The 18,564-nt window shown below is 37.9% G+C and overlaps 1 pseudogene; it reads left to right on the top strand.

Moving 5' to 3' along the window:
• The first annotated feature begins 1,577 nt into the window (after nucleotides 1-1,577).
• On the top strand, nucleotides 1,578-11,305 carry LOC149029267 (putative E3 ubiquitin-protein ligase ARI7 pseudogene; annotated as a pseudogene).
• The last annotated feature ends 7,259 nt before the right edge of the window (nucleotides 11,306-18,564 follow it).

Below are 18,564 nucleotides of genomic sequence, written 5' to 3'. Positions count from 1 at the left end.
AAATGCATCAATTATATGTAATTCATATTACTAGAGTGACCTAGGACATGTTAGTGAGGTGTACAATGCTTAGGGTTGACCATAAAGTCCAAAAACCCAAGCCATGTCCGAGCCCCAACTTAATTCAGCCAAACAGGCTCCAGACGGATGCCCGTCTGGTTTAGCATTTCTATGTTTTCAATCACAGAAGGCCAGACGGAATTCCGTCTAGCCCTGACTTAGCCAATAATGGCTAGTTTGCAACGGTTCTTTTTTTGAGACAGATGACCATTTGCCCAGACGGAATTCCGTCTGGTGTAAAAACAGCCTATAACGGCTAGTTTAACGGCTACTTTTTAGACGGATGACCGTCTGACCAGATGGACGTCCGTCTGGGCTGAAAAACAGGACAAAAATGTGTCCGTTTTCTATCCGTTGGGGATTGGGTTTTGGCACTCAAAGGTGCTCTATATAAACCCAATTCACCTCATTTGAGAGTAAGAACACTCACACTTGATCACCCACTCCCCAAGTGATCCTAAGCTCTCAAATTGCAAGAAAGCTTTGTGCTTTGCCTTTCACCTTGTCCCCAACCTTGAAGAACATTCCAAGGTATTAAGCAAGCTTGAGGTGATTAAAGGCGTCGACGGTGCATACATTTCCATTTGAGCATACAACTCACATTGCATCACATTCACACAAGAGGTAAAGTTTCACACCTCTTAAGGTAACATCCTTTCTTTGTAATTGTTTCAATTCTAGTCTAGGTTGGTAGATTAGAATTGGTCATTGGGTGCTCTTGCCTGTGAACAAAGATTGCTTGGGTGCTCTTGCCCGTAAACAAAGATTGTTAAGGGGTGCTCTTGCCCTGCTTGTTAAACAAAGATTGTAAAGGGTTCTTTTGCCCCGCAACAAAGATTATTGTAAGGGTTTGATCTCTACCCATTGTATTGAAAGAGAATCAATAGTGGAATACTCTCTTGAGGCCAAGAGAGGAGTGGACGTAGACTTGTATAGTCGAACCACTATGAATCCCGTGTTATGGTTGCTTGTATTGTTTAGTTTCATTTGAATTTTCAATTTACCGTATATTTCCGCACAAACCAAAAAATTGGGACAATCCACTAGTTGCAACCTAATCACCCCCCCTCTAGGTTGCACCAACAAGTCTAATTTATAAGATGCGCCTTTTTGGGAATCGAGTGCAACTCTTGGGGATTTTCTTTGATCCTCACTTCTCATCATTACGATGCTTCGTCCCTAGCAAGAAGCAGATAACTGAAACACCTGGCGATCGAACAGAGGTCTTGGAAAGACACGCATGACGTCAAAAAAGGCGTAGGCAGTTGGCATAATTAAGCGGTTCTTGGCCAACATTAAATTTGTAACTCATCGTGCCTAGAAACTTGTTGAAGAAGTGAAGCCGCTTGGTGAGAAGTTGATTTCGTTTTCCCGAGAAGATTCTCCAAGACTTTAAAGCGCATTAAAGCGGGAAATGGATAATCTCCATACCAAGTATTCGCCATAATGATTAGGGGGCTAATGTTATCATCATGACTATTTCAGCTCAGAAGGATAATACTTGGATCGATTCTAGAATGGCTACTGGGTCTAGGCCAGCTCATCATCTCCAGCAGGGCAGGGACATCTATGTGGCGCAAGGCCCACATGCTTGGATCCGATTCCCGTATGGTGATTCAGTTATATCAAGGATGCTACTTGATCAAAGATCTCCTCGAGCCTTGGGACGACAGCATCTCTGCTCCTCTCAGGAGGCTCCAACACACCACAAAACAGGGGCAAGGCAACTTGATTGGACCCTCTTGGTGGTTGAGGAGACCAAATTGGCAGCGCCTAGAGCCCATAGACGACAAAAACCACCACCGTCTTCCAGCAGGACAAGCAGGCCATTTCTGGAGGTATGAATCTAATATATACTCGGTCAAAAGGGGGAACGGGGGGGTAAGCTTGACACACTCCAGCCACCACTTTCTTTAGCTTTCTTACCCTTCAAGAGCATGATCTTGATCATCTCTTGGGGTCTTCACTCCTCAATGAAGTTTATCATTTTGCTGGCCTAGACTAATTTGATCGTCGGAGGTGGCTTCTCATCCTCAGGGGCGGCCCACTTTCACCTTGTTTTGGTCTCAGGAGCAAAGGCTGGATCAAGAGCGAGCCATGGAGCTAAGATCATATTTCTTGCATCAACACTTACCAACCTATTAATCTCCCTAAATTCATGTGGGACATTGCTAAGAAAGGTATTTTGATCATTGAAGGATGCAAAGCAGAACAAGAATATGAGTGGAAGTGGATGAGCACCGTAGAAAGGAAGGCCATTGCTTCTCTCAAGCAGCAAGAAGGAATAATTTTCAGACAAATTTGGAAGCAGTTCTTAATGGTCTTCTAGATGGTTGGAAATTTTGGTTTGATGCTAATTTTCAAATAAAAGAAGTTTGGAAAAACTGTAGTGACCTTCTTAATGGTTAGTACCTATTTTGTTCTTTGTTGCTAGGAATATGGCACGAGTAAAGTTTGGTAACATTCCTCTTATTTTATGTAATGATTTCCTCAAACAATCGATGTACTTGTGTTATTCACGGCATTCATATCTGCTTGAATAATTTATTTATTTTTTATTCTAATGCATTTTCGTTTAAAAAAAAATCCTTGCATTTTGTTTGGCTAGATAACCCCATGAATACTACTACCCTTCCAGCGGTAGGGGTATTAAAGTCGATTAACTCGTGATGTCAGTGGTTGTGAGCATCAAGCAAGCCCACTGCCATAATGAGATGGTAGGGTTGCATATACTAGACATGGGCTCATGGGTGCTCAAGACTGGTAGCCAACCCATGAGAGGACATCAAAGCATCATGTCCATTATATGTGGATGACCATAGGGTTGAGAAATGGAATCCAATAGATGCTTCCCGTTGAGGATCCCATTTTTAAGTGGATAAGGATATCAGACCAACAGATGTCTCCAATTGAAGAATGATATTTAGACCATATGTAGTACGAGACCATACAACTATGCATTGGGCCTAGAGTTGTCCTTGATATGCGTCAGTTTTCATGCCAAATGGTGATGTGAAAGAGTGATGACTTATATCCCCAGCCATGGATTGATGTGATTTGAACAACAACCGCAAATAACCCAATAAAAGTCTCTTGTTGAGGGAGAGTGAGACCACTCAAAAGAGACTGGTGTCCAACTTAATACTTGTCTACCATAGAGACTTCATGATAGAGTTAGGAGCATAACATCATATTCATTCATTAGTCATATTATCATCATTATACATATTATCCTTATTAATCTTATGTGTGTGAGAGAAATTGGTGGATGAATGCTTGATATGTTGTTAAGTTGACCTCACTAAGTTATATTGAACTCATTCCTTTTATATGTATGTTATGTTAGATCTTACTACATGTTATGAGGATTCCATTCAAATGGAGGATCCATCATCGGCAGACTACTTTAAAATAGCGACTTTGCGAGGAGGTGGACTCGCATGGAACTTGATGCCCATGCCAGGACTGCTCCTATGGAGCTGGTTCTAGTAGGGAATTGGTGATGCTTTGGGAGTCGATAGTGTCCCTCATAGAAATTTTTACATTTTTAACATTTTATCTTTTGAGAAGGGCAATGGCATCTCCTATCAAGACAATTAGATTATTTTTCGCTGCAAACAAACAATCATTTCTTTTCAACTCTGATGTCCAATTTTGTTTCCATTTGGATTATGTTTTAATTCTAGTTGAAGGATAACTATAACCTCTTGGTATTTAAATTTTATAACTTTAAATATATATATATATATATATATATATATATGGATCATGTTTTATTCTTATCCTTTGATTCTGCTATATCATATGATTATATGGGTTTGTCACTGAACCATGGTCTTGTAGTGTATCAACCCCACGGGTATTCGGGTATGGACGGACCGGCTAGGTGGGGGTGTGACATATATGTTCTAGCCCTGATATTGGAACAAATCCTCAATTTTGTTTATGGAGTTCGTAGATTCTATTATTGCATAAGATTCAACTATTTATATATTCAAGAAAGAAGAAAGAAAAAAGATTCAGCTTTTTTGTTTTTCTCTTGAAGTCTTGAAGCATTTTCTAGCACATCCCAAGAGTTTTAACTTGGCCAAGCTGGCACAAGCTAGAGCATAGGCTGCCATTAGACTAAAGTCTCTTCAACAAAGGCTTAGAATATTGCATCATTGGACCCACAACCCTAAACATCACAGACCAATACCCCACAATCCGATGCCTTCGCTTGAAGCTACACAACAGATATACTACTTTGTTGAGAATGGGATTTGAACCAACGCCCAGCTTTTATTTCTGTTAGTCTGTAACAAATTTGGGCTGACGTTTCCTTTTTGTGATGATCAAATAGACAATGACATGGATATTGGATGAGAACTCAAAATTTCATGGCTACTCAAACTCCAGTTGTTTCTAGAAAACCTATTGTAAGTATTTACTGAGACTTTAGATTTATGTGAGGAGTCATTGAGAAATAACCAACAATATCTTAATAACTCTCAATACCTTCTTTCTCATTCTTTTCTTCTAATTTAATTCAAGCTTATGCACATAGAGCACAAGCCTTTTTCACAGAAGAGGTGCCATAGAAGGCTTTTAGCGAATAGGCTTTCTTCAACTAATCTCTTTCTTCCCAAGGCTAACTGTCCCATGGTCTTGGTCTCGTCTTGGTCTAATCAGTGCTTCTTCCTATGCCATAGTAGCTGCACTTATTTGAGACATGATAATGGCAAATTGTCTTTAGGAAGAAATGCAGCTACAAGAAAAGGAGTACCTTAGCACAAAGCCATACTTCAAGAATATGGAAAAGCATCTCCAACCAACGATCTATTATAATAGATGAAAGAATTTGTATTTGGTTTGAAACTGTATTACTTACCAATGAGGTAAGTGACTTTTATTTATAGAAGTAACTCAAGTGTTTTACAAAGATAGGACTCTTTACAAGTAGGTTGAGAAAGTATAGGGTTTTCAAATTTGAATTTTAAATGTATGAATAACCAAGGTGGATTTCCATTGAACTCTTTTTATCATCCCTCCTCAAACTATTGGGGGGTACCCATAGTAGGTTGGATCGATGCTCTTGAAAGATTTGTGCCATTGCTGAGATGTTATCACAGTAGATCAAAAATAGCTTGGAAACCTAGATATTGAGATCTCATAGTAGAAAGGATAGCTAGAGAACTTCAAATGTTGTCATGGCTAGGGTTTTGTATTATGCTTCGGCACTAGAACGTGATATTGTAGGTTGTTTCTTTGAAGACCATGATATCAAATTACATCCCAAAAATGTACAAAAGCCTCCAATTGATCGGCGTGTATCTAGACATCCTGCCCAACCCGCATTTGTGTAAGCCGCCATGAGATTAAATTGTGTAGGTTTGAGAAGAATTCCGACCCTCAGTGTATGTTTAACATACTTAGAATTCCTGTGGCAACTTGGAGATGATCATCTGTTGGTTGGTGCATAAATTGGCATACTTTGTTGACTGCATAAGAAATATCTAGCATGGTTATGGTTAGGTATTGCAATGCATCAATTATTCTTTGATATTTAGTGGGATTTACTAATTCTTCGCTAGTTGTTGCTGATATTTTGGATCCAGAAGCAACAAGATTGGTACATGGCTTTGTAAATTCCATTCTAGTGGTTTGAAGAAGATCCAAAGAGTACTTTGAGTCAATAAGATGCCAAAGGGATCACGTTTTGCCTCAATACCCAAAAAAAAAATAGTCTAATGGGCCTAAGTTAGTCATAAGAAATTCCTAATTGAATCTTCGAATGATGGCTTGTACTACGTTGAGATGCTCCCATGTTAGGACGATATCGTTCACATATAATAGCAGCACAATTAATCCATAGGAAGTGGTGAGAGTGAACATGGATGTATCATTTGAACTTTGATGGAAGCCTTTATGAAGCAAGTAAGATGTGAAACATTGGAACCAGGCACAAGGCGCTTGACAAAGTCCATATAAAGCCTTTTTCAGATGGCAAACATGGTTTGACTTGTTAGTTGAAATGAAGCCCTAAAGTTGTTCCATGTATGCATCCTCTATGAGTGTTCTATTGAGAAACACATTTTTGACATTCAATTGGTGAATTGGCCAAAAGTTGGAAACTACTATCCAAATTTTAGCTGGCTTTACAACGGGACTGAATATATCATGATTATCCACTCCAAGCTATTAGTTGTACCTCTTTGCAACTAACCTTCCTTTATACGTTTCAATAGATCCATCACTCTTTGTTTTGATGCAACATACCCATTTACAACCAACTAGACTCATACGTTGTCGATATGGCTCTAAAGTCCTAGTATTGTTGTGCATCAAAGCATTGTATTCTTCTTTCATAGCAAAGATCCATCTTTTGTCCTTGGCTTCTATTTTGAAGATTAATGGTTCTATGGATATTCAGTAAAGGGAGGTAAGGAATGCACATGATATGGGATGCCTTGTTGTCAGAATAGACGTAGGTATTTTAGGTTTACTATGACCGATTTTGCTTCTTGTAACCATAGTGTGGGTATCAGTGGGAATTATATGATGGGTTGGGTTGGGTTTCTATTGTAGGGGATGGATGAGGTCGGGTGTGAGCGTTGGGTGGGATGTGGGTGGGAAGGAGAGGGCTGGTTCAGTTGATGAGGAAGGTTCATTTCACATTAGGGGTGGGGTGGGTGTTGGACTTAGTGTATTATTATTATTACTAAAGAGTGGGGTGGTAGATATTGATGATGGTGGAGTGGGTGAAGAGGGTTGTTGTAACACCCACAACTAAAACATAGGGGTAGTCTTGGCATTTTGTATTGATATTCAAATAATTACCATTAAAAGCCGAACTAGTATGGGATTAACATAGTTACTAGAATTTATTTGCTAAATTCAATCATAGGTTGGGAATTAGCTAGATGGTTAACAAGCTCCTTGAATAAAGAAAGAGGTTCGGGGTTCAATGCCTCATAGCTACACAAATTATATTACACATTTTGATATTGTTTTAACCCCATCCAGATCTACTTTAGAATCTTGGGGATTTCATGCGTGGAAGTCAAAAACATTGCATAAATAAAAGAATGATTAAATGATAAAGAAAATATTGCATAAATAGGGAATAAAAGACAAATCAAATATTGCATAAGAGATAAAATATGTAATCAAATAAAAAGAGGAATCTAATATTGAGGGAATCAAGTATTGAGAGCAACTAAGTATGGGAATATAAGGAAAACGTGGGAATTCAGGAGGAGATGGTTGATGGAATCGTGGAGGTTAGGAGGATGGTAAGAGGAGGGAATATTGAGAGGAGAGAGAAATTAATGGTGAAAGAAACGTGGAGTTTAGGAGGATTTAGGTGTAGTTTAGGAAGAGACAATATTCAGGGGAGAGAAGAAAGATGATGAGAACGTGGTATATTAAAGAAGAGAATTGAGAGCCTATATTGGTTATGCAAGAATAGAAAAGAAAGACAAGGCCCTCTATCGAAGGGTGATATTCTTTTTGTGATTTCTCCACGGTAAGTACAATCAATATGTTATTGTCTTCTTTTTCTATGATCTAATTTATAGTTTTACGTGACTTCTTAGTGATTGATTCTTTTATTGAATTTATAACTTATCTTGATTATTAATACGTTTTATATGATGTTTGATTTACATAGTTTATTGGTATATGATTTATTTCTTTGATTTAATAATTTAATTTTGATTATTAATTTTGAGTATGAATACGTTTTAAATTTTGTCTATCTTGATTTATTAGTATCTTGTCTTTGAGTATATAAATATGCATTCTTTTAGATTATATTTTATGAAATTATTATGATCTATCAATAACTAATCTCTCCCTTGAATTTATTAATCTTTTCTATAAGCATGAATGTATCTTTATATTTGTGTTTTATTGGGTTATTTATTATTGTATTATGCATTGATTTTTATAATGGACTATATCCAAAATTCATCATTTTCATATGATCTTGCATTGTTTGCATATGATTCATCAAGACATGTCATGGTCATATTAGCATTATGTGTGATGTTGAGTTAGTAGATGTTTTGGATGAGAATGTATATTAAGACTGTATAACGCGCGCAGGCCATGTAACGGCATGGAACATACATTGATTCTAAAACATTTGGTTAAGGTAGATGGATGTTGGGCTGTGTAACGCGCGCAAGCCATGTAACGGCATGGGACATCCTATCGACCTTAGACCAGTGAGGGTGTGGTTTATTTCTTTCTTCTTGGCATCATTGAGTCTCATTCATATCATTGGGCATATCATGACTTTATTTTCTCATTTATACATGTTAGTTAATTTTATTTGTATAAGATTATATTTAATTAAATATTAAATATAAAAAGAAAGGAACCTATTGATATGTGTTAGGTTGTACTTGCTAAGTTTCTTCCCAAAACTTACCCCTTACTTCTACAGATGATGGACTTGATCAGAGGGATGATGGATATTCGGAGGATAAAGATCAAGATCATGTCTACTACATCTCTTAGGATAGATAAATATTGAAATTTCCTATTAGTTGTAAATCTTGGATTCTAGACCTTTACTTGGATTTCATTAAAATTATGAGACAATTCATGGAAGCATTTTGATTTATATTTGAATATTTTCCACTGCGATCATTTGTAGTTTTGGTGGATTTTATTATTCACATTGTCTGTGGAAACCCTCTTAGTGTATTTTGGTTCACTACCTAAGTAACGTCGATCCTTGATCAATGACGACTTTCTCCTTACATGGAGATTGGGGCGTTACAGTTGTAGTGGAGGCGTTTGTAGTTGGATAAGTAGAGAGATGGTAGGACGTGGAGGTGCTGGTGTTTGAGTGGGTGGTGATGAGGCAAGCGGAAAATGGGTCTCATTGAAAGTAACATCGCAAAAAATGTACCCTCTACCAGTTGTTTTATCTAAACAATGATATCATTTATGGTATTGGCTGTACCTAAAGAAGATGCACTCAATGGACTTTGGGGACAACTTGTCCTATTGGTATGGTTTGTGTGATAAACCCCATAATCCTATCCCAAAACCCAAATTGCAGGTCCAAGTACTAAAGCCTCTAGTCGAAAGAAGTTGTGGGCCACCCAAATTGAAACTCATGTTTTGGCCTCAGAGCCCATGGATCTGGATGAAGTTGGTGAAGAACCTGTCATACTTGGAAGTGGAAGAAGATCCAGCTAGAACCTGGATGGTTTGGGTAGGTGGATATCTAGTACGAGAAAATCATGTTTGAATGTTGTCTATGAGCAAGGTAAGAGCCATCTACATGTTGCTTAAGGTTGTGATTGTGCTAAGGAACAACCAAGAGAGAAAAACGCCCAAGTAATGAAAAGTACTAGGGGGTGGTTGCTCAAGGAGGTTGATTCCAAGCAATCGCCACCCCTGGTGGTAAAAAAATGCTTGTTTTGCCCTCCGACATCCTATTTTAAGGTCCCTAAAACCGAATTTTGCCTTTAATGCTCTAGACTACTGGGGTCGACTACAACATCAAAAGCATGTGGAGAATAAGAAGACCTAGATTTGCAAGAGAGTTTCACGAGTTTTGGTTAATCGTTCAACTCTAGAGAAGGTTAGTTAGACTACTCTCTTATTCTATTAATTTTTTTCTCTATAGTGAGTAGTTTTCTTTCAAATCTCTGCTAGAAATTGATTGGAGATGAAGAATTATTATTTTTTATTGTTTTTCGATCAGATTGTTGGGAAAATAGATCTTATGTCTATTTTAGTGGCGGTTGCACTTAGAAGATAAGCAGAAGTTTTCTCATTAGTTTGATAGATCATATATCGAATCAAATAGAAAAAAAATTAAGTGGTGTCATGCTCCAAATTGTTGATTTGGTGTAGCATTTGATGTTATTGGCATTAAGGGAAGCTCTTGTTCTGATATTCCTTGTAGCTGTTCATATTGCTTTTGCTGGAATTGCAATAAGGAAGTTCACAAGCCTTAAAATTGTGAAACTGTGGCTAAGTGGGTTTTATGGGTTATCAAACAGAGTTCTGATGGTGAAACTATGCATTGGTTGTTAACTAATTCAAAGTTATGTCCCAAGTGCAAGAGGCAAATTGAAAAGAATGAGGGTTGCGCGCATACAACATGTTCACCACCATGAGGATATGAGTTCTATTGGTTGTGCCTTGGTTCATGGTCAGGGCATGCGGGTAACCATTGTTCCTTTAATAGTTACAAATTTGCTTTGATTAATGGAAATTATGATGAAGCTAAGAAGAAATGTGAGATGGCTGAAAACTTTCTAGATAGGTAAGCTCATTATTATGAACGATGGGTGAGCAACCACGCATCAAGGAAGATTGTTTAGCTAGATTAACACCAAATTCAAATCGAGAATAAGCTCAAGGAACTAAGTCTTATAGGATTATCTGAGATGGATCGTCAATTCATAACAGAAGCATTGTTATTGATAATTGAATGCATGCGAGTGTTGAAGTGGACTTATGCTTATGGGCATTATCAGTGGCAGAACCAGGATGCAATATTGGGAGGGGGGGGCGGAAGAATGAAAGTCCAGATTTGGGAAGCACCAATACTTTTTCGCCACACATATTGTGTGGGCTCTTATAAGACCCATTGGGGGTCCGACCTATGAATTATTTTATTATATTAAGGAATATGTCCACATATATTCTATGGGGCCCACACATATTTGACAAAAATAGGTAATTATTGATAATGATATTTTTTTTCAACAATATATAGGTAAATTAAAGCATCAATACAAAAAAAAACACACATGACTTCAACCTTAAAAAGTCCGATACAAACCAATTTTTTTTTTTAAGGTAAGAGATGCAAACCAATGATAGTTAGTTACTTTACTAAATATAGACATTTTATTCACAATATAAAATTAAATAACAAAAATTGCAGAAGAAATAAAGAAACAAAGAATATAAAATCAAATAAAGAATAAATAAAATTGAGAAAAAGAGAAACAATAAATAAATTGAGAAAGGGAAAGAGTACCTAATTGTGGAGAAGATTTTTTTCCCAAATTTTCCTTAACCCACGCTTATAGAAAGGGAAGAATAAATAGGAAGAAAAAAGGAGAGAGGAGAGAGGAGATATGAGAGAATAAACAGGGATTAAAGAGTTAATTTATGGTTTAACAGGTGGTTGGGGAATTTTACCATTGCAGACTATGTTGGTATTCCTCTGGCTCTAGAGGGTTATTTGAAATTGACTGTTGCAGATTATTTACAGCAAGGGGAGTAGAGGTTTCTATCAGTGGACAACTCCAAATTTCAAGAGGTAATCTCTCTTATTATGTTATATCTTGTTCCTTGTGCTGGTTTTGTTGATATTTATCATTGGTAAGGTTCGGTGGGGGGAGAGTTTAGTTTTTGATCGACATGGGATCTTTATCGTAGAAAAGAGGAACAATTGGAATGGGCAAAAAGTATTTGGAAGACTTCTTTGTAATCTAGACAAAAAGTTTTCTGTTAGAGACTTTTTCATGATAGGCTACCTATTGATGCCTTGTTGACTCAGAAAGGGATTATGTAGCCTTTCGTTGTAACCTATATGGTAAAGCTTAAAAGGATATAGGACATCTCTTTCTTCACTATTCATTCTCATGTGGATGTGGAGAAGCTTTTGCAGCAAAGTTTGGTTATAGTTGATGGGGCTAAACAATATGCTAGTGTAAATTAAAGAAACAAACACAGCTGTAATGGATCAAGCATTCAATACACAAGCCACAATAGACACACAGGAATTTTAACGTGGAAAACCCGCAAGGGAAAAAACCACGAGACCGTTATCGGAGTCCACCCAAAACTTCCACTATCACTAAATGATAATAATGATGATTACACAATCAATATCCCATCTCTAGATAACACTAGAGGAACTCAAAATCATCAAATAAATGGAATCACAAAGAGAATGGAGAAAAGTCACCGGAGAGGCTTCCTGAGAACTATGGTAGAATGATATTCTGACCGTTGGATATGAAAAGCTAGGTGCCACGACCATTCCCTTCAAATCTCACTTCATTCCGACAACGTATCACCGTCGGATTCGTCGGAGAAACAAGAAAAAATCTCCCTCTTTCTTTTCTTCTCCCGCTCCGTCTCTCTCTCCCTCTTTTTCACGTTTTTCTCTCTCTCCTCTTATGCGGCTTTTTCTTCTTCTCTTTTTCTTTTTTCTTTCTCTCTCCTCTTATGCGACTTCTATTCTTCTTCTCTTTTTTTCTCTCATCTTTCTTATGCGGCAACCATATATATAGGAGAGTGAGGCGGCAATAGGGTTTCTTTTGAAACCCTATTGCTTCACTTAAAGTTGGGCCCCACATGGCTTAATGGGCCATGGGCCGGACCCAACAAATCTCCCCCTCCGTGCCCATGAGGGAGGAAACCACAACTTGACTCCTTACTAGGAATCCATGTGCACAAGCTCCTTGCACACCTCAAACTTCTCTCGAGTAACAATCTTTGTTAACATATCAAAGGCATTCTTATCAGTGTGAACTTTCACAATCTTCAACAACTCATTTTCCACCACATCACTCAACCAATGATATCTCACATCAATGTGCTTTGTGCGAGAGTGATATGTAGAGTTCTTGCTCAAGTCAATAGCACTCTGACTATCACAGTATAGCACATACTTGTCTTGCTTCAAACCCAATTCTTGGAGAAATCTTTTCAACCACAACATTTCTTTCCCTGCTTCTGCAGCGGCGATGTATTCAACCTTAGTTGTAGACAAAGCCACACATTTCTGTAGTTTGGACTGCCAAGAGACAGCTCCCCCTGCAAAAGTAAACAAATACCCTGAAGTTGATTTTCTACAATCAAGGTCACCCGCCATGTCAGAATTAGTATACCCTTCCAAGACTGGATCTAAACCTCCAAAACATAAACACAATTTGGAACGTCCTCTCAAAAATCTGAAGATCCATTTCACAGCTTCCCAATAATCTCTCTCTGGATTATCAAGAAACCTGCTCACAACACTAACTGCATGTGCAATGTCTTGTCTAGTGCAGACCATGGCATACATAAGACTACCAACTGCAGAAGAGTAAGGAATACCTGGCATTGCTTCTCTTTCTTGACTGGTAGATGAACATGACTAATTACTCAATTTAAAGTGACTGGCAAGAGAAGTGCTTACAGGCTTAGCACCCTGCATGTTGAACCTTTTAAGCACTCGTTCAACATATTTTTCTTGTGACAACCATAATTTCCTAGCCTTCCTGTCACGAACAATCTGCATGCCCAATATTTGTCTAGCTGGCCCTAAGTCCTTCATATCAAAGGACTTGAACAACTGTTCTTTCAACTTCTTAATCATATATGCATCTTGCCCAATGATCAACATATCATCAACATAAAGGAAAAGAACAGTGAACTTATCATCTGGAAATTTTCTGAAGTATACACAATGATCTGCTTGAGTCCTCTTATACCCAATAGCCACCATAAGTGAGTCAAACTTCTTGTACCACTGCCTTGGTGCCTGCTTTAGTCCATAAAGATTCTTCTTTAACTTGCATACCAAGTGCTCCTTCCCTTTGACTTCAAACCCTTCTGGTTGCATCATATAAATTTCTTCGTTTAAGTCACCATGAAGAAATGCAGTTTTCACATCTAACTGTTCAAGCTCAAGATCCATGCTAGCTACTAAACCCAAAATGACTCGAATGGATATCAATTTTACAACTGGAGAGAAGATCTCATCAAAGTCAATGCCCTTCTTCTGTCCGAACCCTTTCACCACCAAACGAGCCTTGTGCTTCACTAGCTTCTCAGATGCATCTCTCTTTATCTTATATACCCATTTGTTCCTCAATGTTTTTCTGCCTTTAGGAAGTGTTACCAACTCATAAGTATGATTCTTATGCAAGAAACTCATCTCTTCTTGCATAGCTTTCATCCAACTAATTTTATCACTGTGGATCATTGCTTCCTGAAAGCTTTCGGGCTCCCCCTAATCAGTAAGAAGAATATACTCAGAACTGGGATACTTTTGTGTTGGTCTATGCTCTCTTGTGGACTGCCTCACTTGAGATTCTACAACCTCTTCTTGTGGGGGTTGCTCCCCCTACTCAATATCTTCATGATCCATAGAATCATCTGTCACAATCTCAGTATCATTAAGGTCAACCTGTTCTTCATGAGTAGGTTCTCCTCCTGAAACGGATGTGGGATCAAACATAACATTCTCAACATGAGTAGGCTTCTCAGACTTCTCAAAGTGTGTAATATTTTCAACTTCACGAAATATTACATCTCTACTTCTGAAAGCCTTCTTCTTTTCTGGATCCCATAATCTGTACCCAAACTCTTCATTTCCATATCCCAAGAATATGCAAGGAACCGCCTTGTCATCAAGCTTTGATCTTTGCTCCTTTGGTATATGTGCAAATGCCTTGCAACCAAACACTTTCAGATGAGAGTAGGAGGCATCCTTCCCTCTCCATACCCTTTCTGGAATATCAGACTCTAAAGGAGCTGATGGAGACCTGTTCATCAGATAACAAGCAGTGTTGGCTGCTTCTCCCCAAAATGGCTTTGGCAACATAGCCATCTTCAACATGCATCTTACTTTCTCAACAATGGTTCGGTTGTATCTCTCTGCTACCCCATTATGTTGAGGGGTTCCAGGAACTGTTTTCTCATATCTGATGCCATACTTAGAACAATAGCTCTTGAACTCTTTTGATGTGTACTCTCCTCCATTATCATTGCAAAGACACTTCAAAGATTTTCCTGTTTCTCTTTCGATCATGACATGGAACTGCTGAAAATAATGGAGTGTCTGGTTTTTGGATTTCAACAAAAACAACCACACCTTTCGTGATGCATCATCAATGAAAGTAATAAAATATCTATTACCTCCTAACGATGGAACCTCAAATGGACCACAAATATCAGAATATACCAATTCTAATAAATTTGACTTCCTACCATGATGCTTTTGAAATGAAACTCTATGTTGTTTGACAAATAAACAATAATCACAAGGATTCAAAAACATACCTTTGGCAAGAAGAATCAATGACTTCTTTGCCAGAACCTGTAGCCCCTTGTCACTCATGTGACCTAGTCTCCTATGCCATAGATCAGGTAAGGAATCATCCTGTGCTGCATTCAATGCACCTTCACATATTTTCACTCTTGTCTTGTACAAAGAGCAACAGACATCTCCTCTAGCAATCACCAATGATCCCTTGGTGAGCTTCCATTTTTCATTACTGAAGATACTCTCAAATCCTTTTCTATCCAAGGCAATCCCCGAGATCAAATTGAGACGCAAGTCAAGAACATGTCGTACATCTTCCAAAGTAAGTGTGTAGCCCATGTTTGTCACTATACAAACATCACCAATACCCACAATATTGCACGCACTAGTGTTCCCCATCTTCACAGTTCCAAAGTCTCCTGCTTTGTATTTAGTGAAGGACTCTTTAATAGGAGTAGCATGATAAAAAGCTCCTGTATCAATAATTCACTCAACCTGGTGATCTGACACATGCAAACACTGATCATCACCAAAAGGAAGAAGAACTAGAGCATCATCAGATGCTATAGAGGCGGTGTTATTATCATCATCTTTCTTCTAACTGCTCTCTTCACTTGCTCTCTTTTCCAAATTCTACAATTTCTTTTCATATGTCCCTCTTTACCAGAATGGTAACACTTGAATTTTCTCTAGATTTTGATCTATCTTTTGATTTACCACGACTCTTGGCTTTATCATGACCTTTGTTAAACTTGTCTCTGCTCCTCCCCCTGTTCTCTATGACAAGTGCTTGTGCATCATTTAAACCCATGGACTTCCTTCTTGGCTCTTCATTCAACAATGCACTGGTAACCATGCTCAATGATAGTTTACCCTCTGGAGCAGAATTGCTAACTGATACAACCAAAGTCTCCCAAGAATCTGGTAAGGAACTCAATAATAATAAAGCTTGCAACTCATCTTCAAGCTTCAACCTCATTATGTTCAACTGATTCACTATGCTTTGATATTCATTCAAGTGTTCAGTAACTGAAGTATTTTCCTTCAACTTCATGTTAACAAGCTTTCTCATCAGAAAAGCTTTATTCCCAGCTGTTTTCCTTTCATAGATACTCGCTAACTTTTTCCAAAGTTCTTCCGCCGATGTCTCATTCGCAACATGATGGAAAACACTAATGTCCAACCACTGTCGGATCGTGTCAATAGTTTTCCTATTTAATTTGGTCCACTCAACTTCAGATATCTCTGATGGTCGATTAATATCACCTTCAACATGTTCATATAAATCTCTACAAAATAATAGATCTTCCATCATAGGCTTCCAAATCAACCAATTTGATCCATTAAGCTTAATCATAGTACTTGAGGTACTTTCCATTTTAATTTACATAGCTATCAACCAAGCTCTGATACCACTTTGATGGGGCTAAATAATATGCTAGTGTAAATTAAAGAAATAAACACAGTTATAATGGATCAAGCATTCAATACACAAGCTACAATAGATACATAGGAATTTTAACATGGAAAACCCGCAAGGGAAAAAACCACGAGACCGTTATCGGAGTCCACCCAAAACTTCCACTATCACTAAATGATAATAATAATGATTACACAATCAATATCCCATCTCTAGATAACACTAAAGGAACTCAAAATCATCAAATAAATGGAATCATAGAGAGAATGGAGAAAAGTCCCTAGAGAGGCTTCCTGAGAACTATGGTAGAATGATATTCTGACCGTTGGATATGAAGAGCTAGGTGCCACGACCATTCCCTTCAAATCTCACTTCATTTCGGCAACGTATCACCGTCGGATTCGCCGGAGAAACCAGAAAAATCTCCCTCTTTCTTTTCTTCTCCCGCTCCGGCTCTCTCTCCCTCTTTTTCACGTTTTTCTCTCTCTCCTCTTATGCGGCTTTTTCTTCTTCTTTTTTTCTTTTTTCTTTCTCTCTCCGCTTATGCGGCTTCTATTCTTCTTCTCTTTTTTTCTCTCATCTTTCTTATGCGGCAACCATATATATAGGAGAGTGAGGCGGCAATAGGGTTTCTTTTGAAACCCTATTGCTTCACTTAAAGTTGGGCCCCACATGGCTTTAATGGGCTATGGGCCGAACCCAACAATAGCTAGACAGTAACAGATTCGATTGTAGAGTCGTTCAAGGCTTGGAAACAACAGGCTTCACAGTCTCCTTTATGGACTGCTTGGATTAATGGATGTTATTTGCTTTTATACTTCCTTTGGTTGGTCCGCAATCAAATCCAGTTTGAAAATTTAAATTTCAGGACTGATGAGGTGGTGAGTTTAATTTTTTTTCAGATTTAGTACAGTTTGGCTTTAAAATGGATGGGAGAAGTGTAACTCCTACCATTTTTTGGATGCAAAAAGATTGGGCATTAACTTTTCTGTCATTGGTGCTGCTCCTCCACAAGAAATTTTTTGGTGTCCTCTTGCTGTAGGATGGGTAAAACTAAATATTGATGGGTCTTCTCTGGGCAATCCAGGAAGGGCTAGCGGTGGAGGAGTTTTTCGAAATGAAGTTGTTGTGATGGTTTTCAATTTCAGTGTTTTTTTAGATGCTAAAACCAACTTTGAGGCTGAATTGGAAACTTTCATTCATGGATTGAGTTGGGCAAGGCATTTACAAATTACTAAGCTTTGGGTAAAAAGTGATTCTAAAGCTGTGGTGACTTTAATACAGCAAAAGAAAATACATTGGTATATCTTTCATCTGTGGAGAGAGTTACAAGAATATTTGATGATTATAGAATGGAAGATTTCACATTGCTATCGTGAAACTAATACAGTAGAAGATTTTTTGGCAAATTCAGCAGCTAGGACAGGTACTTCGGATACTAACATTCCTTGGTCAGCTTCTATCCTTAATGAACTTGATTTGGATGCCTCTAGACGTCCTAGATTTCGTTTTTGATAAGTTAGTAATTTTCTAATCGAGTAGGAACCCAGTGAGGAAGGTATTGGGGGCAACAATTGTTGCGGGTAATTGAGGTTGGTTCCTCATAAGGTACTAATTGATGTGTTTTTTTCTTTTTCTTCTTCACTTAATATAATGATCCTTTTAGCGAAAAAAAATATCGTTTAACCCACGTTTATAGAAAGAGAAGAGAATAAATAGGAAGATCGAAAAGATGTGAGAGAAGAGAGGGGAGAATAAATAGGGATTGAGGAGTTAATTTTTAACTAGGGATGACATTTATACCCATTATTTTACCTTTGAAAATTATTCTCAATATTGAGGGGCAGACCAAATAGTGATATTTCACATGTGAGAAGAGAAAAAAACTGAAAAAATGAAGGAAATTAATATAAAAAATGAAAAAATTCAGGGAATAGAAAAAAATTTAAAATCCAAAGGGGGGGGGGCCTTAGTGGGTCTGCCCCTGGGCATTATATTCTTGAGAATTAAGATGCTAAAAGAGAAATTTTTGAAGTATTTACAAGGTGAAGCAGAATGTGGATTAGAAAAGCTACATCATTGA

Source organism: Hakea prostrata, chromosome 1 (genome assembly GCF_041222555.1).
Source record: "Hakea prostrata isolate BN-2017 chromosome 1, UWA_Hpros_2, whole genome shotgun sequence".
Lineage (NCBI taxonomy): Eukaryota > Viridiplantae > Streptophyta > Magnoliopsida > Proteales > Proteaceae > Hakea > Hakea prostrata.
The sequence above is the reverse complement of the archived record's forward strand: the minus strand, read 5'-3'. Positions and strand labels throughout refer to the sequence as shown.